Below are 25,686 nucleotides of genomic sequence, written 5' to 3'. Positions count from 1 at the left end.
GATGGGAAAACAGTTTTTGTTGAGATGGAGATCTCACAGCTGGAGATCACAAGATATTTGTAATACGAATAATATTCACCTGTGGTGACTAGATTGTCAGGTGGGGCTATTAAATGTTGATTGACCTCAGGGCAATGATGCAATTAATGTCATTCATAAGTGCTCTCACTGCAAATAGTCCTGAAAGAGAGGAGGTAAAAGAAGAGGAGACAGCTGAGAGCCCTCTCTAGAGCACCACTGTCTATGAGGGGGATGTAGAGATGTACTGCAGCAAAGGGTCTGTGTGGGTATGTATTAAAGCAGTTGCTTGTCTTGTTTTAAGAGATCACCTCATGGTAGTGCTTTGCTCTAGGTTTTTAAAATGTGCATTACTCTTGTGAAATTTTTTATTTGGTTTCTTGGGTGGCCAGTGAAGGTGCAGGTTTTTTAATGCATTTCTAGTTCTGGGATGAGGTGGGGTATGGGGAGAGAAAAAAGGTTGGGAATGTGAGGCTCTAAAAATGAGTATGGAAAATAAGGTCTTCATCTCTTTTTTAATATATGAATGAGCGGCAGTTCTTGTACTTTTGTGAGTGAACAACCATTTTAGCTGATTCATGTTTTGAAGCAAAGTTGTAAATTGAGTTTTCTGCCATAAACTATACCCAGACACTGCTAAGTAGAAGAAACTGGGAAAAGGAAAACTGTAGACAGAGTACAAGCTCACAGAATTGAAGAATCTCTTGGGTTTGAAGGGACCCAGAAGGATCATTGAGCTCAATTCTTAGCTCTGCATAGGCCATCCCCAAGAGTCACACTATGTGCCTTGTCTGCAGCTTTAGAGTTAATAAATGTGATTTGTAATGATTTTCCTGTTATGCTGTGAGGAAAAAAACAAATTAGGTAAAAATTAGACTGAATTGATGGTTATCTATAATGCTTAAGTAAATAAGGAATGTTAAGCAGGACTTGTAGCATCTGAAGTCTCAAAAGAAATTGATTGGGAGGGTTCAAAGTACTCTTCACTTAGAAGCACAACTGTGAAAGCAGAGAGATGAAGGAAAATAAAGATCACCTTTGGAAAACAAATTATTAAATGAGCCCCCCTTGTGTTCTTTTTGTATTTATTCAGAAATTCAGTTCAATTGTTTGGAAAAGACTGTAGGCTGAGAATTGCTGGGAAAGGTAAATATGAATTTCTCAAGTGTTAAATTGATAGATGTGTTCTGGTTGCTGACAAACACCTGTGACAATAATAGATATTTCATTGGGGATGGGAGGCAACCTAGAAGGCAGGAGGAACTAAAAGCAAAAAGGTTTATAGCACTTTGATGTGCCTTCTCCAGATTGTGTTATGGATTGCTCATGTTTTAGAAATGTTAGGCTATAAAGGGTCTAGTAAAAGCCAATTTGTGAAATTTTAAAATTATATACAGCTGAAGGCTCAACTGTTAAGCATCTTTCCTGATGAAAGAAACTGGAAAGTGCAGAGAATCAAAATGAACCATGGGTGAGCGTCAATAAAAAGGAAAAAACAAAAACAGGCCTAGTTTTTGGTGTGGAAAAACACACAAGAAGCGTGTGCCTAGCTCTCAGATATCACAGAATTCCTCAGTTGCCTCCAAAGGAATTGAAGACTTGTACCTTGTTAGGTGTCTAGTCATCCATGAGACACAACCATGCACAGTATGGTTTTTTAGTTCTTCTGATTACAGAGCTCCTTGAGTACTTTACTCAGAAACTTGTGGCAGACTGTGCCCAGAAGAAGGTTGCTCAACCTGTTGCAAACTTCAGTTCTTGCTCCCCAAAGCACACAATTAAATGCATATCAGTCTGACGTGAATTCTTCTAGGCAGAGCTTTTTCCAATAAAACAGAGCATTTGCCCCTTCTTGGAAACAGACCTTGTTCTGAAACTTAGGGAATAACTAAAAAGACACTGAATAGATCTGAACACTTTAACTTTTGTAGAATAGCTTGCTGCCTTTTTTCTTTCCTGATTATAACCAGACTAACCTTTGGGGGAAAGGGTCTGAACATCCAGGGAACTCACATAAAGAATACTGAAGCTCACATAAAGCATACTGAAAAGGTCACCTTTTGTGTAATGCTGAATTGTGTAATACAAAGGATGCAGTTCACAGAGTAGCATTCAAGCTGGCTCATCATAAGAACTGTTTTTCCATCAGTTTTAGAGAAAATAATCCTCTCTCAGGTATTTTTCATCTTTTACCTTCTTTTTTGCTCTCCAACACAGATGTTAGTTTGGCATGCACAGTTTTAGAGTTGTGCCACATGTGGCAGCCTCAAGTTTGAACAATGGAATAGATTTTTTTTTAATTAGGCATGTACCTTGTCCTATTGCTAGGCATGCTATTGTCCTATTCTGACCTAGAATGAGACATTCAGTTATTAACAGATCACAGACAGCCATATAATAGCCAGTGTACACTAATGGAGTTGGATTCTTCTTACATCAGCTAATAATAAATTTATAATTATTAATAATGAATGAATGATAATAAATTTATGAATAATAATTACTAATAAATAAGTTTTTGTGGCTTACCATATTGTTCAGTTGGACATTTCTATAAAAGCAATAGAAAACAGAAAATTTTCACAAGTTCCACAGCTGGTATTGTGGTTTGTTTTCTTCAGACCTCCTGACAAGGAATAATTATATGGAAGGGACAATGCAGGTTCAAACCATTGGACTGGTCTGAGTTTTGTTGTGCCGTTGATGAAACAGAGGATGGTGTTTGTGTGTTTCCAGGAAAACTGACATGTGAAAATCAAAGTGTTTGGGAGTTCACTTGAGCTTTAGCAACTCAATCTCTTTGATCAAGAGATCTGACTTAAAACTCTCAGAATAAAATATTTTCTCTTGAGACATCCAGTGATCTTCAGAGGCTATGAAAGGAACTACACTGTATTTTGATGATTTAGGAGCTCTGAATGATGTTGTTTGGTTTGGGAAGAGCACAGAGTAGCAGTAATACTGTTCCCTCCAGCAAACTCCAAAATGTCCTGCAGGTAAACTTCAGGAAAAATTCTGGTTTTGTTTTAGCAAACAGTTGTATTCCTTTTGTCTTGGGTTTAGCAAATCAGAATTGACACATAAAACTAGGAAGCCTATTGGTTCTATGGTGTTTGGTGTATTAAAAATCTGGGAAATGAAGAATATTTCTTTTATGCATGATATCATTAGGTATTATTCTTGTAATGGACGTTATTAAAGCTTCCAGTCTTGGATCAACCAGGCCCATAACTATTAAATATTGAGATGACAATTTTATTCTTGGACTAGGTGTTAGAAACAATATGGCTGAAGGACAGGGCAAGAACCAAAGTCTGACTGGCTGTTGCAGAAAGTTTATTCCAAGGAGAAACACATGCCAAAACACTGTTGTTGGTCATCTAGTGGCAAGTGATTTTTTTTTTCCAACAACATATGTGCATATGACACAAAGTTCATGTGTCATGGGGAAATTTCAGTGTGACTTTGAATATTTTAAGGTTTCAAAAGCCTTTCACTGTTCCTCAATTCAGCCATTTTGACATGCTCACTAATTTCACCTTAAATCCTGCTTTTCTGAGTGGAATAACACTGTTTCCAAGCAGACTTGAAAAAGCTCAAAAGCACAAACAAAAAACACACACACTGAACTCCAAGGTTTGGTCATCTTTGCTTCTCAAGTAGAGAAATCTACCCTTGCTGTTGGAAAAAAAGAGAGAGAGCTTGCTTTTCAAGGGTGAGCTTTCTTTGTTTTCTTTTGTTCTCACAACACTTAATGTGTGCTCATCTAAACCAAACAGTTGTAATCCTCTAAATAGAACAGTGTCAGCTTCCAAACTTGAAATTGGTTTTTATTTTTCTTTTCCACATTTCTTATTCTGTTGAGACCCTTGCTAACTACTTTGGGTGTTCTTCGTGTTGCTACAAAATATTCCAGCGGAGGCTGGGAACATTTATCTTGACTTTCATCTCCTTATGACACTCTGAAAAGCGGCTTTTTCTGTCCAAATCATACAGTGTATCCAAGCAATGCTGTTCCTTTCATCAGAATATAATGTTGTTTCACCCTTTTTGGACTTAATGACTCTTATTCTTCTTATCTGTCTGCAATATGTAGCTAGGTATGCAGTGGAAACAGTATATCTGTCTTTCAAGTACAGCTTTATAAATCAAGGTTACAGGCAGATGTTTTGACTTTTATTATTTTATTCTCTTTTGTTAATATGGTTGTGATGAAATGCAAAACCAGCATAATTGTGAACAGTAACATGGTAAAAAACTTTTTTCTCCTCTCTCTTGCCCTTCAGGTGAAATAAGGTTACTATCACAAGAATGCTTTTTATAATTGTCAAACTATTGTATCATCTCTACATGTCCAGGATCTTGATTTTCGACACACATCACTGCTTAATTGCTTAGCTCAAAGACAAATAAAAACTCTGGATGGTTTATGACCTTCTAGCAAGGAAAAAAAAATCATTTTTGCAGTCATGTGTTCCTACCTTAGAAAATAAATAAGATGGAAATCACAAGAGACTGGAAAGCTAGTAAGAATTGAAACCTCAAAATCTCTTCTGTGAGTATAAAGCAATGAAATGAGGAATTTCAATAATCATAAGAGAAGGAAAAATATTAATTTTGAAGCTGTTTTCTGCTACATTCCTCCCTAAATTTCTCTATTTTAGTATATTGTTAATTTATATATCCAGTCACATTGTTGTCTGGTTTGGTGTATGATGTTAAAGAACTTCTGCTGTGCATGAATATTTTGTGTTAAAGCTAAAAATTTCCCAACCATGTACCTTATTAGAAATTCAGATTATTTCTGCATAATTTACTGTGCATACCATTCTGCATTTTTTGATGATGTTGTCAGGTTGCAGGTTTACCATAGTAAATATTTTTTGTGATTAAAGCTACAATTTTCTGAACCTTTTTATGATCTGAGCACTTAGATGTTCAGATTGTTGTCTTAAACAAGATGTGAAAACAAATGTAGTGTTTAAGTTTTAAAATAGAACAATGAATTAGACATGGAATTTTTTGGGCTAATTAATTCTAAGTTAATGGGCATATATATCATTATAATGATGCTCAATGAGAGCTTGCTTCTCTCTTGTCACCCCATAAAAGCATCCTCCAAAAAAATGGTTTTTCCTTATTACTTGCTATGCAAAAATAAAAAAAAATATATTTCTGTAGCATGCTACAGTGGGGATCAGCAGAGAGAAGATTAAATGAAAGCACAGGAAAAAGTTCGTGTGTATGTGTAGCGGCTTGGTTTAAAGTATTGTTTTGCCAACAAAGGGGCAGAGGCACAATATTTAAAAGCCTTTATCTCAATTTTAAAGCAGAATATTAAAAAAATCACCCCTTTCATGCATGCTTGCTTTCAACTGACTATACATTTATTGAAGCATTTGTGTTCTGAATTAAAGCTTGTTGTATCTTTAGGGGTGATGTCAAGCTCCTTTAGCAGGCACAGATGGAGACACCAAAGAGCTGTTTTGGCAAAGCCAGCTAAGAGGTATGGTCAATAGCAGTGCTGAATCCTCCAGGAGGATAACAAATGCTAAATTCAAATGGTGACTTGAAGTGTTTCATAATTAAAAATGGTTTTTTTGGCATTCTTGGATGCTTCAGAATGAGACAAAAATAAGCTTAATTAACAGAGCATGTGTTCTTGTCTCTTTAAACAACAGAGTGCATATAATATCTTATTGTTAGACTTCTGCACTTAAAGAGAAGAGAGAATTCTTTGGTTAAAGGCTAGACATACTTCCAGCAGATCACTGACATGCAAATAGTTTGTCTGTAATAGCAGAAGTGTTTCTTAACGTTTAGGTTTAAAGAGATGAATTGCTTCTACAGGATAAAATTGAGACCATGCTCACAAAGGAAGAAATCTTCATATCTGACTCAGGATATGGAGCCTTGGACTGGCCTAGCCAACCTTAATCATGCAGTTATGCTTTCATACCTTATGTTTACTGCTGCTAGAATTACTGTGGGATTAACTGATGGTAGTCTGGCAAAGGAGGGGGGAAAGCACACAATACTCTTGCTTTGCATTCCTCTGCTTTTACACAACACCTCTGCAACAAAAGGAAATGTGTATTGTCCACCCACCCTCCCCTTCTGCCCTGTTTGGTTATGGCATGTTTGAGGCACTCCTCAGTTGCAGAGGAAACTGGTGTAAGATATTTAGGCTCATTACAAATTCAGCACAAGTTTCAGTAAGTAAAGAAGGTGGGCTCTTACGTCTTCAAATGCAAACCCATCACAGCTATTATCAGTGTATGTCAGGAATAGTTAAAGAGAATGAGTTGGAAGTAGATTTGTCTGAAACATTTAAAACTCTCCTGAAGTGCAGAAGGTACATGAAGAAAGTATTCTCTGAGGGACTGACATGACCTTGTACTTACTCAGAGTATTTTATAACAGCACTTACTATGCTATTTAAATGCTATTATCTCTTGTGGCAGTGGCATGTCCTTTGTATTGCTATAGCAATAACAGGATAAAATACTGGGTTTTGCAGTTGTTTAACACCATCACTGACTCACACTGGTGTTCCCTGAATAAAGTAGACAGAGAAAATTATCTTTCTTCTCCAAAAGCTACTCCTTTTTCTTATTTTTATACACCAATTTAAATGTAATTTCCAGTTCTCAACATAAATCTCTTGGCTCTGTGATTTCACACTAATTTCTGGAATCTGAGTCTTTCTCTTTGCCACCGTGCCCGTGCCTCACAGGCCTTGCAGAAGCTTTGGTTGGCAGGAGAGGGCTAGCTCTAGGCTCTGTGGTCAGAGCATGACCAGCCCCCAGCACAGGACAAGCAGATTTTCTCAAGACTGAGGAAGTCCAGTATCCTGACAGGGTTTCTCCAGGTTTTTGTGGTGAAGGGGTTGGTTTGACAGATTCAACTCTTGTTAGCCCCCTCTTGACATGGGCTCATTTTCCAACCCCTGTTGGCAAGGGGGATTAGCCAGTCTCCTGTGTGCCTGCCACAGCAGGAGCTTGGCTGCCTCCTTTCCCTGGGAGCTGGGGAGACAGGCATAGGGCAGCACAGAGGCTGAGGAAGCTGCTCCCCTGGGTCCTGTGTGAGTATATAGAATGGGCTTCCTGTGGAGCCTGTGCCTTGGCTCCAGAAACTAGAGGAGTATGTGTTGTACAGCTGCCACTGCTCATCAGCACTGCTGTCCTCCTCAGAACATGCTGGTGACAAAAAAAAAAACCCTGAGTCAGGTTTGAAATGTAAGTTGATGTGTACAAAGAAGTTACTGTCCTGATTCATCTGATATAAATACAGATATGCCTTTGAAAACTGATGAACTAAAACTGCTCTCTGTTTTTGAGATAAAGCTTGATTTTCTTTATATTCTCAAGGTTATCCTTACAAAGTTTATACTGTTTGTTTCCTTTGAGAAGACAAAGTCCTTTTTTTTTTTTTATTTCTCCAAGATCACCTGTGGACCGAGTTCTCTTATAAGCATCCTCCTGCCATCTTGTTTTAAGATATGTCTAGTAGCAGAAATGTTAAATGGCTAAAGTTCCATAGTACTTTCTTTAATCAGGTAGATTTAAAAAGCTTCAGAGGAAAACACTTCAGCTACCAATAAAATATTATTTAATACCATATATTTTAATTCTTGTGAATTGCAGTAGTATTTAATTTTATTTTTTATTAGTAAACTAGCTTGTGGGCTACAGGCAGTTAACTTGCTTTGATATAAAAATGTGTTTTCTAGTCTACTTTATGCAGACATTAATTATAACTGTATTTTAGCTATTTTTCTGTGAAATAGAGGAGGCAAGAGGTAAAAGAGTAGTTTGTAGTAGATACAGTTTACTGTTTGCTTGAAAACTTTATTTGAAGCAAATGGAGAAATCACAGCAACATCTTTTTAGTGTTTTATTGCATATTTACTATTATAAACAGCTTTTTCTTTAACAATATCAGAAGATTTCCACAGCAGATGTATTTTTACACTGCTCAAGTACATCATTCTTCACAGTACAATCAACAGTTGCTGGGCATTAATGGAATCTTCTCAGGGGAAAATCTGTTCTCTCTTTGATGGGAACAGATCTTTTATCAACCATGATTGTTAATACAGTTGAAGGAGACCAGAGAAGCTGTTAATTATTCTGTTTGGGTGTGCTTTAATGAAGTTATCAACAAAGTACATCTGTCAACTTTCTTTTACAAAGTAAAGCTTGCAATAAATATGGAAATAGATTTCAAGGGATAAAAATGGCATTTGCCTGCAGATGGATCTCAATGTTTGTGAGCATAGGTACATTTGTAAGTGTACTAGCAGTCTTCTCTAATGTGATTCATGCAAGAGAATTTTTATTTTAATAGTAACCATTACTTTGCTGGTAGTTTATTTTCCTAGTAAGTACTCTCTTTCCCTCCCCATCAAATTTTTTTAGTCGGTGTTTTTTAGATTATCACATCTTTCCTCAGGGCGTTATCAGCCACCAAACAGATCTGACTCAGACAGGGGTTGGGCGTATCCTCCAGTAGCAAAAGCTATTAATCAAATAAAATTCCCAAGTTCTGGGACAGCCCTCATGCTTCTAGTTGTTTTTAGCAGGCAATGCTTGGGCATCCATACCTGGTGAGCCTGAACTGAAAACCCAGTTGCAAAAAAGAGAATCAGACATAATATTGGAAAAAGACAGCAGCAATACCAATGTGGGAAATACTTCTTTATAGAAATACAATTTTTAAAAAGGTTAAAATTTTGAGGTTTTGTGCTTCTGTTCCCTTGAGTGCATATAAATGGGCAAAGAGATGAGTAGTGCCACATAATTCCTTCATTCTCAGCTATTATACTCTTCCCATGAGTTACTGTCAATCAGTGGAGAAGTCATGTGTTTGAACCACAACTGCTCTTGGTTGTTTTCTTAGTTTTTTTTTTTTTTAAAAACAGTTGTTCACCAGTGCTCTTCTAGCTTTTCTACTATACCACATGGCTCCCAGCCTAACACTTTCACAACTGTGGGAGAAAAGGTTGCACAGAAAGTGTACTGAGTGGCAATTCTCTTTCCCTCTCCTACCCCCTACCTGCTCTTGATAGTTTCAACAAAAGATTTTTTTGCACTGCTTCCTACAGAATCATTTCTGTATTGCTTTATAGCAAAAGTCTTCAAACTAATGTTTATACATCAGATAATCATGGTGTCTCCCAAGGCTCATTATTCATACACCCAGAACATCATCTTGTATATTTTCTGATGTAAAGGCTTTTGAGAATTTTGGCTCTGTGAAAGTCATACTCTCTCCAGTCATTTCTTAAAGATCAAATGTCTTGTGGGGATGAAGGTTTTTACCAGAACCAAATGTAAATGTAAAGGACAGCATGTGGCCAGTGAGAAAGAGGGTTGATTAAACAGTAAACAGGTTCTAAACAGGTTTGGATTCCCAATAGGGAAAAAAGTATCAGCTGAATGGCACCTAAAAAATAAACATGATTATGTGCAGCCTTTGCATCCATACAGTTATTGTGCACTGTCTAATACTTGAGGATAGGAGTGAGTTTTGGCTAACAATGCTTGTTTCGCCTTGTGAATAGTTTATTAAAAAAAGAAATTTGAAGGACACGCTGAGAAAGGAGCAGCTGGTTTCAACAGACACCAGGTTGTACTTTCCCTTAAATTTCTAAGATGCTCTGCCTTTTCATGCATTCTTACTCCCCTTCAAAATTAATGCAACATTTCAGTTCTCCTAGGATGTCTGTAGTTATAGCTGGTATGGAACACCAGAAGACACAATCTCTTCCTGACTCTTTCTGTAATGAATTCCTTCTGTATATGGAACTAACAGTAGGAAAATAAATCTGTTCAGCTCTATGGGTGGTTTTATGTAGCTACACAGTCCTGTTTGTTTAAATTCCTGTTTGAAGTATACAATTGGAAAACTTCAATCCAGGGTTACGCCACCCAATGCCAGTTCTTCATTTCATGCAACTGGGTTAGCATGCAGGTTAAACTCATGTTCGCCACTAAAACAATTGCAAGGTTACAGGTCAGAAATTAGGTAAGCAGTATGCAAAAGGCTTGTGGTGAAGGCTTTTCTATTATGTAATGGAGAACCTCAGTTACAGGGATATTAATGTTCAGGAATGTGGTGAGTTGAGTCTTTGAATTACACATGGAAAAATAGTGGGGAGGGTTTTCAAGAAAAAAAAAAAAGAGATCTTTCTGAGTAGCATAGCAGAATTCCCTTTGATTTCTTCAAAAGCAGCCTTGAAATTTTGCTGATGATTTCAGGTTTGCTTGTTGATCAGGTTGGAACAAACATCTCACTACCACTGCTAGCTTAGGTCTTGATCTTGTTAACCCTTAATTGCCTTTTTAACTTGTAAATTTATTATTAGGGTATTTCTTTCAGGCTGTAGAATTATATTATGCTTAATTCATACAGCACTCCTGATTCCTTTTAACCTAGTAAAATTCAAATAATTTTCTCCCACTGAGAGTAATTTCCTTCCTGCATTCATTCTTCCTCCTTTGAGAGAAATATTAATGTAATTTTTAATGTTTTTCTGAAAACGAAGTTGCCAATCCCAGAATTTTTACATTTTAATACCTACTCTGCTGAGGCTCACACTAAATGTAGCGCTATTTCTTTTATATATTTCTGGATGTCATAGAAATTCTGTGAGTTTTCTCCATCTTGCCAAGGAAAAGCATTTTGCAGGTCTTCTGCTCTGCCTTATATTAATCCACTTTGAAATTTCTTAGAATTTATTTTAAGATCAAAATTGACTGTTATATCATTCAAATTGATCTCTGCAGTACAAACCTTTCTTCGTATTTGGCCTTATAGCTTTGGTTTCACTGAAGCATATGGTGGATATGCCTAAGGCATGTTTATCAGAAAACAGTCTCAGCCTATGTGCATATACAGAAGGACACAGAATTCACCATTCTCCTGGAATATTCTCCCTTGCAGCCCTGTGACATCCAAACCTTGACATGTAAACCCCACACAAACATTGCAGACAGCAGTACAATTCCCTCCCTACATTTGCTGTCCATGCTTCTCTTTACACAACCCAAAATTTCTTGGGCTCCCTGATCATAGCACTGGGCTGGGACTTCTGCCATGATGAATGGTTTACATCTTTGTGTGACACCCTCCACTCCACAGCAGCCCTTTGATTGTACAGGCACAGTGTAATTTTTCTAAGGGCTGCTTCATGTTTGTCAGCAATGAAATCCCTTTTTAACAGACTGGAACTATTGAGAATGCATACTACACTGACTAGCTACTGCAGGTGCTAGCTGAGGTTGCACTATGTAATTTAGTTGCATCAGCATGTCCCAAACACTAATTACAGAAGCCTAATGAGGGACTGGGTGTGTAGATGTGGGCTCCCACCTGACCTGCAAAGTGCTGTGACTTTTACCATATTTCATATTGTGACTGACCTTTCATCATAGCTACTTACTGTTTCACCACTCTTTATGCTACACAAATTTTTAGAGGTTTTATGATTCTCTACAGATACCTCATTAAAATATGAAATGTCAATGGACTTATTAGTGCCTCCTGTGGGCATCACCCTCTCATTGGTGATTCCCTGTGGAGAGTTACTTTTTAGAAGGGGGACCCAAATCTTAGATACAAATGTTTTTATAAGATCTTAGATGTAGAGCTGTGTAATTGTCTTTTTATTAATAGTAGATGAGGACCCAAAAGACTTATAATTTGAAGATATCTTAGGAAGAGCTGTTGACCAGAAGAATTTTCCACAGAAATAGAAATTATATGAAATATATATTAACGGTTTTGCTAAAGACCATTAAGTACCACAAACTTAAAAAGGTTTTTCACTTGAAAGAAAAAAAAGCAAACAAAAAACATCCTCCATTTCAAAGTTGAAGATATTTAAACTAAGAAATTAAGACAGAGTACTGTTTTGGGCTGATTACATTTGCAGCACTGAAGTCCTGTAACCTCTGAGGGAAGGTTTATTTTAGTCCCTGCTGTAATTCTGCTTTGAGTATGAAGCAGCTAAGACTTCATCCAACTCTATCCTCTCCCTGCCAACAGTGTAATTTGGATACTGACCTGCATTCTAAATTACTCCTTTGTACCTGAAGAAGTCCAGTACTTTAAACAAACTAGATAGACATCATTTGTTACTCCTTTGACTCTTCATTTTCAGTTCAGCTGTCAACAAAAGGATCTTTATACAACAATATAAAATTCTGAGTTAGGATGAAAGGGGAAGCTAGGGCTGACATCAATTCCTTGGTGTCTCTTTCACTGCAGTGAAATTGATGTTCATTCTGTAGACTTTTATAGTCATCAAAAATTGTTGACTATTTTACTCTTTCCCACCTGGTAATTGTGCATAGATACTTCTTAGAAAAGTAATTTTCCTGTCAAAGATACCCTGAAAAGTTGTTCTATCTGTCTGAACTTCAACTTCCATATGTCCTACAGACAACATAAATTAACAGAACTTCCATATCACAAATAGAGAGGCACCTGACTCTTCCAGAAAATCATCCTTCTCTGTATTTTTGTTAGGTAAACTTGTAGGCTAATTTACTGTGTGGAAAATTACTTTGTGAGCTGAATTCTGAGGGGCTGATTTCAAGTTATTGATACCCTTTAGACTCATGCTGGTGTTATATGTTTTGTACTTAGCAATAAAGTGTGCTTCCTGGCTTAGGCAATGTTTGCAAAGAACTTCTGCTGGATTTTGTTTCCCCACAAATGTGGGGATCCATTTAAAAGATTGAAGGTTACATAAGTTCCTTAACCTCTTCTTTCTGCAGCAGAAACTTGCCACAGAATTCTTGGTATTGAGTACCTCATGCAAAATATGGGGAATTTAGCAACAAGCATGAAGACAGGAAAATCATCCTGCATTGAGTGCAGAGACAAATGTTGAGGAAAAAGAAATTGGTATTTGTAGAACTTAAATGGAAATTAGGTTTTTCTGAAAGGGGGGGGTCAAATTATTTAACATTTTAAAAGAAATAAAAGATGAAATTATTTAAGAAAATATGTAAAATGTAAGCTTTTCTTATGGAATTGTCTCACAATTTGCATTGCATTTGAGTAGTGGGCAAATTGTTTACCTACCCTCACACCCTGTAGCCATCTATTACATATTTCCTTTGAAGTAATTTTCTCTTCTCTTCTGGAAAAGAATATTCCCTCCATATGAATTTAAGGAACCTAGGATTGACATGAACCAGGGGCAGTAAATAATTCTGCCACTTGCACTAGAATGAAATTTCTGAAGACTTATTTTTCATTTCTGCTACTAGTGTCTAATAAGTGATTTTTTTCAGACTATAATGCATATGATAATGTAGCCTTGTTTTATTTATGGGGTACACTGCCATGATGTCAAGAAAGTCACCTTTTTGTGTGATTAGTCAAATTCCAGGCTGCATATTGCATTTCTATGGACTTGAGACCCTTTTATAGATATTGCTCTTCACAATTTTGGAAAAAAAATTATAAATGTGTGGGTTTCTTCCCTAGAAGATACTGGTGATATCATGGAACCAAAAACTGTAGCCATGAGATACTGGATCAATGGAAAATGGGTAGTAATAGAATTATCCCAAAGGTTTTCATAGCAAAGAGGGAATAATTGAACTGTACACCATCATCATGAGTGTCCCCAGATCAGCTAAAAAATAATCCACAAGATGGAGAAGCTTGTTTTCAGCTAAGAATGTAGTTATTTTTTTATGCTTCCAGGGATTTTCTTTCTATTCTGTACCATGTTATTAGATGTGGAAGTTCTTGATATAATTGCTTGTGGGAAAACATCTGTACATAAAATATGTACTGGAGTTTTTATGTCTGGGAAAGGAAAGAAGGCAAGATGTCCATGTTCTTTTTAAAAGCATGCCATATATCATGTAATATAACCCTGCTGTGTGTGCAGTGGTGCATGAGCAGCCTTCTTAAGATGGGGATTTGGCAATGAGTTCTCAGTCTTCTCAAAAATATATCAAAGCAAGAATTGTGATTAATATTTTGAGAAAATGAATACCTAAAGAATTAACTCTGTTACAAATTACAGCCCTGATTAGAAGTTGACCAGGAATGACACATGACTGCAAGGACTGGTGAGAAGAAGATAGACAGCTTTTTATTTTAGAGTGGACATCTCAAGAACCCAGGTGATACACAAAAGAGAGGGAAATAAAGGACATATAGAGAAAATGAATCATTCTGTGGTGATGCATGGTTGTCAGCTAGACTACAAAGCAACTTTGTGGAATAGAACAGGTGAGGTTCTGGTGTTGACCTGAGCCGGCAATGTGCCTTCACAGCAAAGACCAAGAGCAACACCAGCAGGCTGAGGGCAGTGATCCTCCTGCTCTGCTCAGCTATGGTGTGCTGGGTCCAGTTCTTGACTTCACAGCATGAGATAGATGTGGTGGAGTGAACCGAGCAACACATCATGAGGATTGTCTGGTGTATGAGGGGCAGATGAGAGAGTAGGTGTTAAGTCTGAAAAGGGAAGGTTGAGGGTGATCTGATCAGTCTGATGGGGGTAGTAAAGAATATGAAGCCAAATTCTTCTCATCAGCACTCAGCCAAAGGACAAGAGGCAGTAGATTCAAATTGAAATACAAGATTTTTTTTTTTTTTTTTTTTTTTTTTTTACAGTGATCACAGTGATCTGACTCTAGGACAAGTTTCCAAGATAGGTTAAGGAGTCTCCATCCCTGGAGGTATTCAAACCCTGACTGAATACTCTACAGTGGCATTCTAGATCATGTTTCTCTGAGCAAGGGTTAGAACTAGATGATCTCCAGAGGTCTCATTCAACCTTAAAACTCCTGTGATACAGGTGACAAATATGTTGGCTCTGGCTATGTATCTGTAAGCTTTTGGAAGACAAAAGTAAGGTTATTTTCTTACATTAGTTTAGTGTTTCTGCAGCAATATCGGCTCCCTTGTTGATCAGAGTTGAACATTTTAAGATAAACTTTCAAGAGGTTTAGCCTCACTATTACAACAATCTTACTCTACAGGTAGTGTAAAAATCTTTATTTTTCAGCACATTTTTGTCTTCTGAGAGGTGAATTGGGTTTTCTCTTCTGCTCTCTACTGATGGGATCCCAGGTAGATAATTCTTACACATCAATAAGGAAGCATGTGCAGTTAATTAACCTGGAATTTGTTAGGAGGGATTGTGTGAGGGGAGGAAGAAAAGGGAATAGATAAAGCATAAAAATAGAAAAAGTCTCACTTGTTGCCAGGAGTTCATAAGAGAGTAGCTCTCTTGACTTTTGCTGTCCGACTTGCAACAGAAATATGGTATTCATGGTTTATTACCAAGTTTTCAAAAATAGTGATTTCACTCGGGAGATCTCTGAACACAAAAGCAAAGTGTGAGCTTTCTAAGATAAATTGATTCTTGTGAAATATCTGTGATGTGTCAGACTTACCAGCTCTCAGTATTTCTAATTGCAAAGGAGATGAAGCAAAGTGCTGCTGACAAGCCATCTGGACAACCTGAATAATGTAACAGACTTAAAAATTCATGGTGAAGAAGATCTTCTCCCTTTTTCAGTGGCAAATCATTGTGGGATTTCTATGGCTTGGTTGCTGTTGGCAGCACAATTATTCCTCCTCAGGCTGGATGTGGAGTTGGAGGGTGGAAGGACAGTGACAATGCTGAGGAATCTAGATTCTATTACTGATATGAGTAGTATCTCGCCATGGACAAGAAGCTTCAGTGTTCTGTTCCAGTGTCCCACCTACAAAATAGAAGGAAAGCCTTCAGCTGGTCTTTGAATTACATTGATTTCCTCATTTCTCTACTAAAAACAAGGAAGGTCCTGTTAAGCTTTTTCTTTTTTTTAAAGACATCAATGCCTCCATTTTATGTCAGCAGCAGTTGTTAATTTTAGTAATATATTGATTTTGTTCTCATTTCACCAATGGAAACTGGCCCTGGAATAAAGAACACACTTGTTTGGCCTCTGCCACTTGCACAGCAGCAAATGCTGATGAGAAAGATGATGAGCTCATTCTGGTACTGAAATAGGAAGGAATTAGCCCTTTACCCACAGTTATCACTTTTCTTTTGCCCTGACCACTGTTACACTCTGCACCTCTGTCCAGCACACACACAGCAGGATGCTGGTATTCAAGCTCCATTAGGTTATTGACTCATCCTGTTCCTCAGGAACCTCCTGGGATCAGAGTAATTGAGCTCAATAGTTGAGCCTCTATAGAAATATCCCTGACCTTTTGCCTTGCAGTTGGTGGGGTGACCATATGTGAATGCCAATTAAGAAGCCACAGGCATTTTGACTGAGGCAATTGGGTCAAGCATAGCATTGAGGTTATATAATCCTTTTTCCTATTAGCCTGTGCAAGTTGGAAGTACAGAACCATTCCTTTCCTACCTTCTCTTCACCAGTAGATTTTTATTCATTTTTGAAAGATGTCACCTTTTTATTTTTTTGCAAGAGCAGATCATCATAATCGGCTATTTTCAAATCCATCAATACAATATTTACTCTTCTGTAAGATCTAATATGGTAACAGAAGCAAAAACATTGTGAAAATTGGGATTTTTTTCCTTCCTTCTGAGAAAGAAAATGAGAGGATGAGTACACTAAGGGTGATGGTAAGATCTGAATGAATACCTGCTTACAGTTCTGCTTAGTTCAGATGCTTCCTTGATGTGAGCCTGCTTTCTGAATTGCAGCTGTTAGATTTTCTGAATTAAGTGGGGAAATTTCAGTCGTATCAGGCAAGAAAGCACAGTGGTAGTCATGTTACCAGATGAGCAAGTGGCTGAGGAAATGAGGAAGGAGAGTTCTCCCCCTATAAACTACAACACCTGCATGAGCAGTAGGATTGGAACTTGTGCTGCACAGGGTACCTCCTGTACCAAGCCAGTGAATTTGCACAGAGAAACTGCTGATACCCACAGGGGCCAGCAGCAAAACAGTTTTAGCGTTTTCTATTTCATTTGCTGAAGCTTAGTCAGCTTTGCCCTAGGAGTCTGAGGACCTGCTTCTACATTTCCATCCTGCATTATTTTGTGATATATCACTTCAAGTTATTGCTGGTATGATGAGGGGTTTCCTGGTAAAATGGAAAATGGTATGAAAAGAAATTAATATGGCAGTCTCTCTGGCTTCTGCTCCTGTGTTATGAGTGCAATGTACAGGGAGGGCTGGAAATGGCAACGATTTCTCTAGAAAACATAGGAGAAGAATGGTATGGTAAACAATAAACTAATGAAAATGGAATAGTTCAGCTAATGCATCACTCAGTAACAGACAAAAAAGTCTGCTGAAATGTTCATGATGAAAAGAAGTCACAAAAAATATGCTGTGAGGAATTAAGGGAGCAGAAAGAGATGTGTGAGGGGAATTCAGAGGATGTGAATGGGCTGACACTGAACATAGAGAGGGCTTCATTAGAAGGAAGCAAGAAAGAATATGGAAATGAAGGGTGAGCAAAGAGAGCCTTTTCACAAAAAGGTGATGCAAATCATTACCAGATAATGGGAGTTCATTTTTATGGGAGAACTTCAGAGTAGCTGAGCAAACTTGAGCATGCCAGTTTTTGGAGACTAGGGCTAAAGGTGAAGGAGGTCAGGAACACTACTTTCAGTATGGGAAAAGCTCATTATTGGTGAAATTACACATCCCACCGAGATGTGATTTCTTGATTTTTGGCTGCAGATAAGTGTTGGAGTCTGTGAAGGATTTCAGTGCTCACAGAACGTTTGGGGTCAGAAATGACCTCTGGAGATCATCTAATCCAACTGTCTGCTAAAGCAGGTTCACCTGGAGCAGGCTGCACATATTTGCATCCTGTCAGGTCTTGAATACCCCCAGAGAAGGAGGCTCCACAGCCTCCCTGTGCAGCCGTGTCACCCACAGAGTAAAGAAGTTTTTCCTCATATTCTGATGGAACTTCCTGTGTTTCAGATTGTGGCTGTTGTCCCTCATCTGGCAATAACTTGAACTTGTTGGCAGGCTGCTGGTCTGACACAATTCCGAAGCAGCGTATTGCTGTTGCATAATCGGTCATATAGTCCTCTACATTGTGAGGGAATTTTCAGCTTGGAGTTAATGAATAAAGAATTTACATTGATAATGTATCATATTGCTCATCCTAAGAAGCTTCTGAAAGCATACAGTAATCCTTTGCTTGCCAGGAAAGGCTATTTCACTAATTGAGAAATCTCATTTTAGAGGTAAGTTCATGCCAGACCATTACTGCAATATTATACTCAGAGCACGTATGGGAGTGATTATATTTTAATCTTTGGTCTTCATGGGGGTCTGCTTCCTACAGCCTTTCAGTTTTAATTCCAGCTTGGAAAACATAGAGGATCCCTGTAGAGTGACATTTATGCTCTTGTTTAACTTCTTGTCCTAGAGGCTGGCAGCTTGAGTAACACTGTTTCCCTAACCTGACATCTTGCAAAGGAAAAATAAAAAAATCTGAGTTTTGCCTCAGGAGCAGAGAGGAAACACGATGCTCTGCACACAGCAGTGTTCTGGCTGCTGGTACACTTACAAATGAGAGGAGCAGCAAACCCTGCATTATCTGTGCTTCAGTGGTTTGCTAGGTTTTTTTCTTCCTCCCTGTGAGGTCATGTAAGTTTTATCTGGTTTTGTAATTTATAAGTGTTTTGAAAAACACATATTCATAGGGTCTTTGGGCTATGCTTTGGGAAATAGATCTGTGTTTTAAGGATAGGCTTGGCAAATGAGGATTGAGGCAGAGTCCCCATTAATTTCAAGATTGGACCACTTTCTTCTGTGAATGGATGCTGGGGTGCAGAGCGGCAAAATGACTTGCCCAAGATACCATTTGTATTTCAAGCACACAGCCACAAATCACTTCTAAAATAGTATATACAAGTAATATTTACCACAGCACTGAGAATGGCAGGTCCCTAGATAGGAGCTTTTCTCAGGAGAGAAAAGTCCACAGGACGTCATCAACATCCATTATGAGATGACACTGTTAAAGATGAAGGCGTGCCAGGTTTTAGGCTTATGATGATATTTAATGCTGCACTTTTGGTTTTCAGAGATGTATATACTCCTGAGAGTGTTCAAGGCCAGGTTGGATGGGGCTCTGAGCAACCTGGCCTAGTGTCCCTGCTTGTGGTGAAGGGATGGGAACTAGATGATCTTTAAAGCCCTTGCCAGCCCAAATCATTCTGTGATCTTTAATGGAATAAATGGTGCTGGATGCAGAGAGAGTCTACACATTAGGATCCACACACAGGTTGTGGTGATGGGGTTGGGTGAGAGGCAGAGAAGGTCTTCACTTTGTGTATGCACTACTCAGTAATAACTAGAGTACCACATTATCAAGTGTTTTGATCACAAATCCAAAACACAGTCCTGTGTCAGCTTCTATGAAAAGGAAAATAAGAACAATAATCAAAATAAAGAGCAACAACAGGAAAAGACTGTGAACAACTCAGTTTAGTGGGAGTCAGTTAATGGTGGGAATAAATGACATTTCTTAATTGACTCTGATTTTTGTCAGTTTTAGGTTTTTGGGGGGTTTGTTTGTTTGTTTTGTTCTTTGGTTTTGGGTTTCTTTTAGTAAAGGAAATACATTTGTATTGTTCCTTTTGGGGTAGATGATGTTTAAACTATAGATTTTAGAATTGTTGTACTAGGTGATTTTCACAGTTCCTTCCAACTAAATTATGGCATTGTAGTCTCTGTCTACCTGTTCATCACCACACTTTAAACAAGCACCAAATAGTTATGTTCAGAAAATCCTCACGTTTATCTTGTTGCTGGATACTGGATTTTTTTTTTTGTTCTCAAAACTCAGAGAGCAACATACTAGCCTTATCTCACAGCTATGTGTTTTAATATCATTTGCTGCCAGCTGCTTGTAAATACCTGTAAATAATAAAATTATTCTTATATAGCCTCCAAGACATTTGAAGAATTATGACTGAAAGTGCAAACAGAAATCTATGCTTAGAGAGAGACACACATAGCCAGAAACATATGGCTTTGAGTTGAAATCATCCTTTTTCCTCACCTTGAGACAGCGTGCATAATCCTGAATTATGGAAAAAGAACAGGCAGTTCCTGCCACATTGGGAGCCAAGTTATGAATAGTTAATGTCAGCATGTAAAGGCAAGATTGGTTTGCAGTTTTAGGTTTAGGCTTACCTTCCTTTGCAGTGATTTTCCTGGGAAAACGAAGGAACTCAATTCAAGTAATGTGAATATAAGAAGCAGAAAAGGAAGATCTGTCAAAATAGAGAAAAAAAAAATTGAAAAAGGCAATAATAAGTAGATGGGTATCTTGGGAGCTTTTTGGTACAGAAATACCCCAAATGGTAGTGTCTGGAAAATCTTAGGAATAGAATATCTCTATATTTGTCGGGAGACATCAATTCTTTCATTCATCTGGGCACTTCAATTATTCTTGTAGGAGTCTGGTATCTGTTTTTATTCCAAAATCTAACAAATGACATATGGAAAGTCTTTTAGGAGACAGAAAACCATATTAGAATTAGGTTGGGGTGCGCTAGGAACCAAAGATTTTTTTCTTCCTTTCCATTTGGTCCAGCTTCAGGAAATCACTAACAGAGATCTTTTTGCTATTCATCAAACACTGAGGAATGTCAGGTCGGCTGAGGCCCACTTTGTGTTTCATCTAATTCTGTCTGAGCAGCATTGTGTAATTGAACAAATGTGTAAGTGATACAACCAGCTCCATCATCCAGTTTTTGCCAATTCCTCCTGAAGATAACAAGCAGCTCCTCGCATTTCTGAACTCTGATTCCTTGTAATGAGAGAGGACAGAGCAAAAAGTAAGGTATGTAGAGCAAAACAAATGCAGATGAATGCTGCAGTGATGTTGCTGAGAGCAATGGAACCACATCCCACCTGGACCATTCAATAAGGCTGTGTCACAAGACTCCTCTTCCTGAGAATGATGCAGAAGAAATCTTCCACTGTGAGTGCACAGCAAGAACTCTGTCCTTCCTTTCCTGATTCTTTGGCCTCTTTTACAGTGGTGGATTGAAAAGAAGGTGCTCAAATGTGCCAGGCAGTCAGTTTGAAATAAAAGGAAAAATCACTTCTGAGCAGTGTTCAGTCATTCAGAAGGTGTATTCAGCAATTGTTGTCTGTAAAACAGTTTTTGTGTATCTCTAGCTTTGAAAATGTTGCAGTACAAATGTTCCTATGAACTCCCATATTTATTCCTTCTAAAGAATTGTCAAATCAGATTCAGAATTGTAATGAAATATAGTGGTTTTGCCTTTTTGTCTTTATGTATGCTTTCTAGCTGCCAGTCTTATTTATTCAACCTGGACCCTGAAAAACTGCTCATGTTGTTTAAAATTCCTGTCATCAACAGAAATATTTTGGTACTGGAAATCACCTGGCTCTTCCTCTGCAAGGCCAAAGAGTGCTATCATCTGGAAGCAGCTACTGTTCTTCTGGCAGGTGTGCACAAATAGCTGAAGATACCTTCTCCCTAGTACATCAAAGACTACTTCCTGAGCTTGTTCTTTTCTTGATTGCCTTCCTCCTGATACATTTTTACCAACTAACTGCAAATAGTCTTCTGTAACAGCTTATTTTAAAGGCTTATTTTTAAAGGCTAAAATCTCTGCATGTCTGTCTTGTAGGAGCTCCACTACAAGACTGCTTAGAAAACATTTTGTATCTCATTCCTTATCGCCAGGCTACACATCAACTTGTGGAGATCCACAATTTCTTTTTTTTTTTTTTTTGAAGCCTATCACTGTCTGAGTGACAGTGGATTTTGCCACCTATGTATTCCTCTTTTTCAGGAGTATATAGTAGTTTGGGATTTTCACTCTTGCAAAAAATATTTTATAAGGAAATTTAAATAGCTTAAAAAAATATATATATGGGTTGTTGTTGTCATTAATATTATTTATATTAATATATTTGATAATTAATACTTACTAATGCTAATAAAAAAAGGATGAAGTTGAGATAGAAGACCAGCTAGAGGTTTAAATAAACAGTGGGCTTAGAGGAGAAAAAGGCAGTCAATGTTTAATTTTCCTGTGTGTGTCCATATGTATAAAATATATGCACCCATTTTTCCTTGTTTTGCACAGGTTAAAAATTTCATGAACTGAAGCATTAAAACACCTCAGAATAATTTGGTGCTTAACGGGCTAAGGCTTGTAACCAGTTAAAAATGTATTATTGCAAGAGATATAATTTTAATTGCTTTTTGGTAGTGAGCTAAACTGGGCAAGACTTTCTGTACATTGTGGAACAGGGAAAGATTTGGAAAATTAGCCAGTCCATTTGGTAGCCTAAAAGTGCTCTGTAATGCCCTCCCTCTGGCAAATAAGATAGATTTGTAAAAGACTTTTGACTCTGCATTCTGTTCAAATTAATTGTGGTTCAAGAAGTATCTTCCTCTTAGGTTGCCTACTGGTTGCTTCTTACTTCTAGTCTCCAAAATTAAAAGGTAGTCTCATAAAGACTATTTGGTTTAATTATATTGAGAAAAGTTAGGACAGAAATACTAGGGTTGGGAGAAAGAGAAAGCCAAATGTTCCATGTGAGATGAGCTCTGAGAGGAAAATACGGCTGGCAGAGAGCACTTAGAACTGAGAAATTTGTGCCTGAGCAATGGCCAGGTAGGGAAGTGGGGGAATCTTTCCTAATGTTATCCTCTAGAAATGGTTACTTGGCTCTTGTGAGTGAGAAGGGTAGGGGAGAGAAAGTATTTTTGTTATCATGGAGAATCTTCACCAGTGTTTGCTGGCTTCTTTTTCTGATGAAGCCTGAACTGTGGTAATGCCCAAGGCTGTTACACTTTGATTAGTACAGTTGGTTGGAGCATGGTGCTGAAAACACCAAAGTCATGGATCCCTCTACAGGCCATTTACTCAAGAGCTGAACTCAGATGATCCTTGTGGGTTTCTGCCACCTCCAAATACTCTGTGATTCTTGCACCTTTGCTTTGAGGTTCTGAGGGCTGTGTTTTCTGAAATAGGGGACTTAAGTTTTTCTGTGAATGAAAATGAACCTTGGTGGCAAATCTGCTCTATAATATTACTCGAATAATTGTATAATATAGCACCTTTCACCATTGTTCTCTGGGTACTATATGAAATGAATTCTCATTTACTTATTGATAGAGAAATTTAACTGTAGTGATAGGATTGCCCATTTTTATTGGAAAGTTCAGTGCTTGTGAATTGAGAGCTGAGTTCCCAATGACTTTTAGGGCCTCTCATAAAACCCTTTTCTTCTGATACTTTAACCAGATTCTATCTAAGAGTAGTGGAAGTTTATACACTTGTTGAATCTTTATGCAGGATAGTATCTTTTCTAAATACATCAGATTCATTTTTTCAAAGAATTTCATATTGTAGTTCAGAAACTTTTCATGGGCATTTGAAGTTTAGTATTGAAATGTGGAGTGATCAGACATACCAAGCTGTCCTAATTAAGTGCTAATTTTGATCAAAGGCTCCACCTGAAAACAAAATTTGTTTTCTAAAGGTAAAAAATTTCTGCTTATTTTCTTGATAATTTCAGTTGCTACTCATACAGATTATGTTGTAGTGTATCTACAGGTATTGTGGGAAGGTTGGATAGTAGGAAGTGGAAGATATTTAAAAAAAAAAACAAATCACATTAGGCCTATTAGACAAGTGCAAGTTGTGTTGAAAATAAGGAGTTGTCTTGCAGGTGGGATTTTTACCTATTAGATGATGATTTTCTTTTATATGATTATTAATCATATAAGTTTATAGGGGGTTCAGGATTCCTCTTGTTCAGACCTTTTTTATGTAAAAGAGTGTTAAGTTGAATTAGAATATTTCATGAAAGGACAAGAGAGAAAGTAAATGTAAATATAGGTAATTCTGTACAGCATAAACAAGTAAAGGCATAGGAGAGTATTTGCTAAAAAAACATTGCAAGTACTCTCCTTGTTTGTGTATGCTGAACATAATTTAGTGGGAATGACATGCCTCATTTCTTCCCTATGCTCTAGTTTAGGCACAACTCCTTTGTTTGCCTTTTAAATAGTGCTCAGTTTATTTGAATTCCTTCTGATTGACAAAAACAAGTCTGCTTTAAAAAATTATGTGGGTCATTCATTTAATTGGTATTAGCTGGTTTTACTTACTGCTTATTTTAAATCTCAGCATTTGTCATCATGGTTAGACTGTGAGAATGAGAAACTTTCATTCTCAGAGGCAAAAATGAATGCATGGATGTGCTCAGTTTTTGAGAAGTCCTTCTACCTCTCACAAATTACAGATATTAAGCATCTAAGAGAAGCTGCACATGTAGCTGAGCAAATGCATATATGGAAAGGATTTACATGATTTGTTTGTGTTGATGTTCCACTGCCAGTGAAGTAGGCATGCAAGCAGATTTACCTGGCCAGGTGCTTTGACTCTGCTACGTGTTTCTCTAGGTGTCGTGGGCCACAATTTCCCATGATGGCCATTAGTCCTGACTGAAAGATCAGGGTCTCTCTTATCTCTCTATTTCAGTGGGAATCCAAGCAAGATTCCACCTTAACTTCAGAAAACAAAGACTTTGTTTCACTGAATTTATACCTGGGGGCTCACATAAAAGTCCCTTACACTTCCTTTTCTCAATTTTACTGATTTGCTGAGATTCTCAGATGAGCATGTTTGATTGTCTTTACACATATACATGCAACTTTGATTAAGAGAAAACTCAAGAGACCAACAGGATGGGAAGTGCTTATGCAACCCATATCAGAGAGTTGCTAATATGAGCCTAAAATAGCCTCAAACTACTGCAGTTAAAATGAAGTGCCCTAGAAACTTTGTGACTTCACTTGAGTGACCAGCCTGAAGGAAGGTCACATCATGCTGGGAGATTATCTGGCCTGACACACTGAAAATCTTTTCAGGCTGAAAAATAGAATTGTACTAAGCAACTGAAAATAGAATATAGTTTATGCTAATTTTCTTTGTTTTGTTCTCAGTGGTGGGCTTATTTTCTTATAACAAACTGTCCTTGATCCAAAACCTAAAACTCCTTGTCTGTGGTGAAAATATGCAGCCATCATTGTCTTTTTCTTCTATTTCTTTATATATAAATATATAGTGTAAGTCTATATATGCATATATTTATTTGGGACTTTATGTATGTGTTTATATATTTTCTGTGTGTGCATTTACAAAAATACAATTGTGCCCTGTTACAGACTGATATGGAGAGAGATTTTATTTCCATTCTTAGGATATTTGCCTTCTAGATTTCACCAAATCCTAATTTTGTCCCCTCCTAAGCAAGTGGAGTGTATGAGAATAGGACACAGAATTGAAACTACTTGAAGAATAAGGAAAAGGAAGATGATTGTGTGTTATCCACACACTGAGAAGTACAAGTAGTAAAGTTTACTTTTGACCTGGCCAAAAATAATTTGGAGATTTCTATAAATAAGTCCTAAGCACCTGATCAGTACTCCTCAGTGCTGGCTGGGGTTTTGGCCTTGGAGGGCTTGCTGTATCCAGCAGCACATAGAGCCAATGCTGCAATGCTGCCTAGCTCCATGTCCCAGGTGCAGCCAGCAGGGAGACTGAGCATGCACCTCCAGTAGATGTATACCCACACACATGTGAATTTACATAAAAACCTAACATAGCCACACAGATCAGTGCAGACAGAGACACTC

Source organism: Molothrus aeneus, chromosome 3 (assembly GCF_037042795.1).
Source record: "Molothrus aeneus isolate 106 chromosome 3, BPBGC_Maene_1.0, whole genome shotgun sequence".
Lineage (NCBI taxonomy): Eukaryota > Metazoa > Chordata > Aves > Passeriformes > Icteridae > Molothrus > Molothrus aeneus.
The sequence above is the reverse complement of the archived record's forward strand: the minus strand, read 5'-3'. Positions refer to the sequence as shown.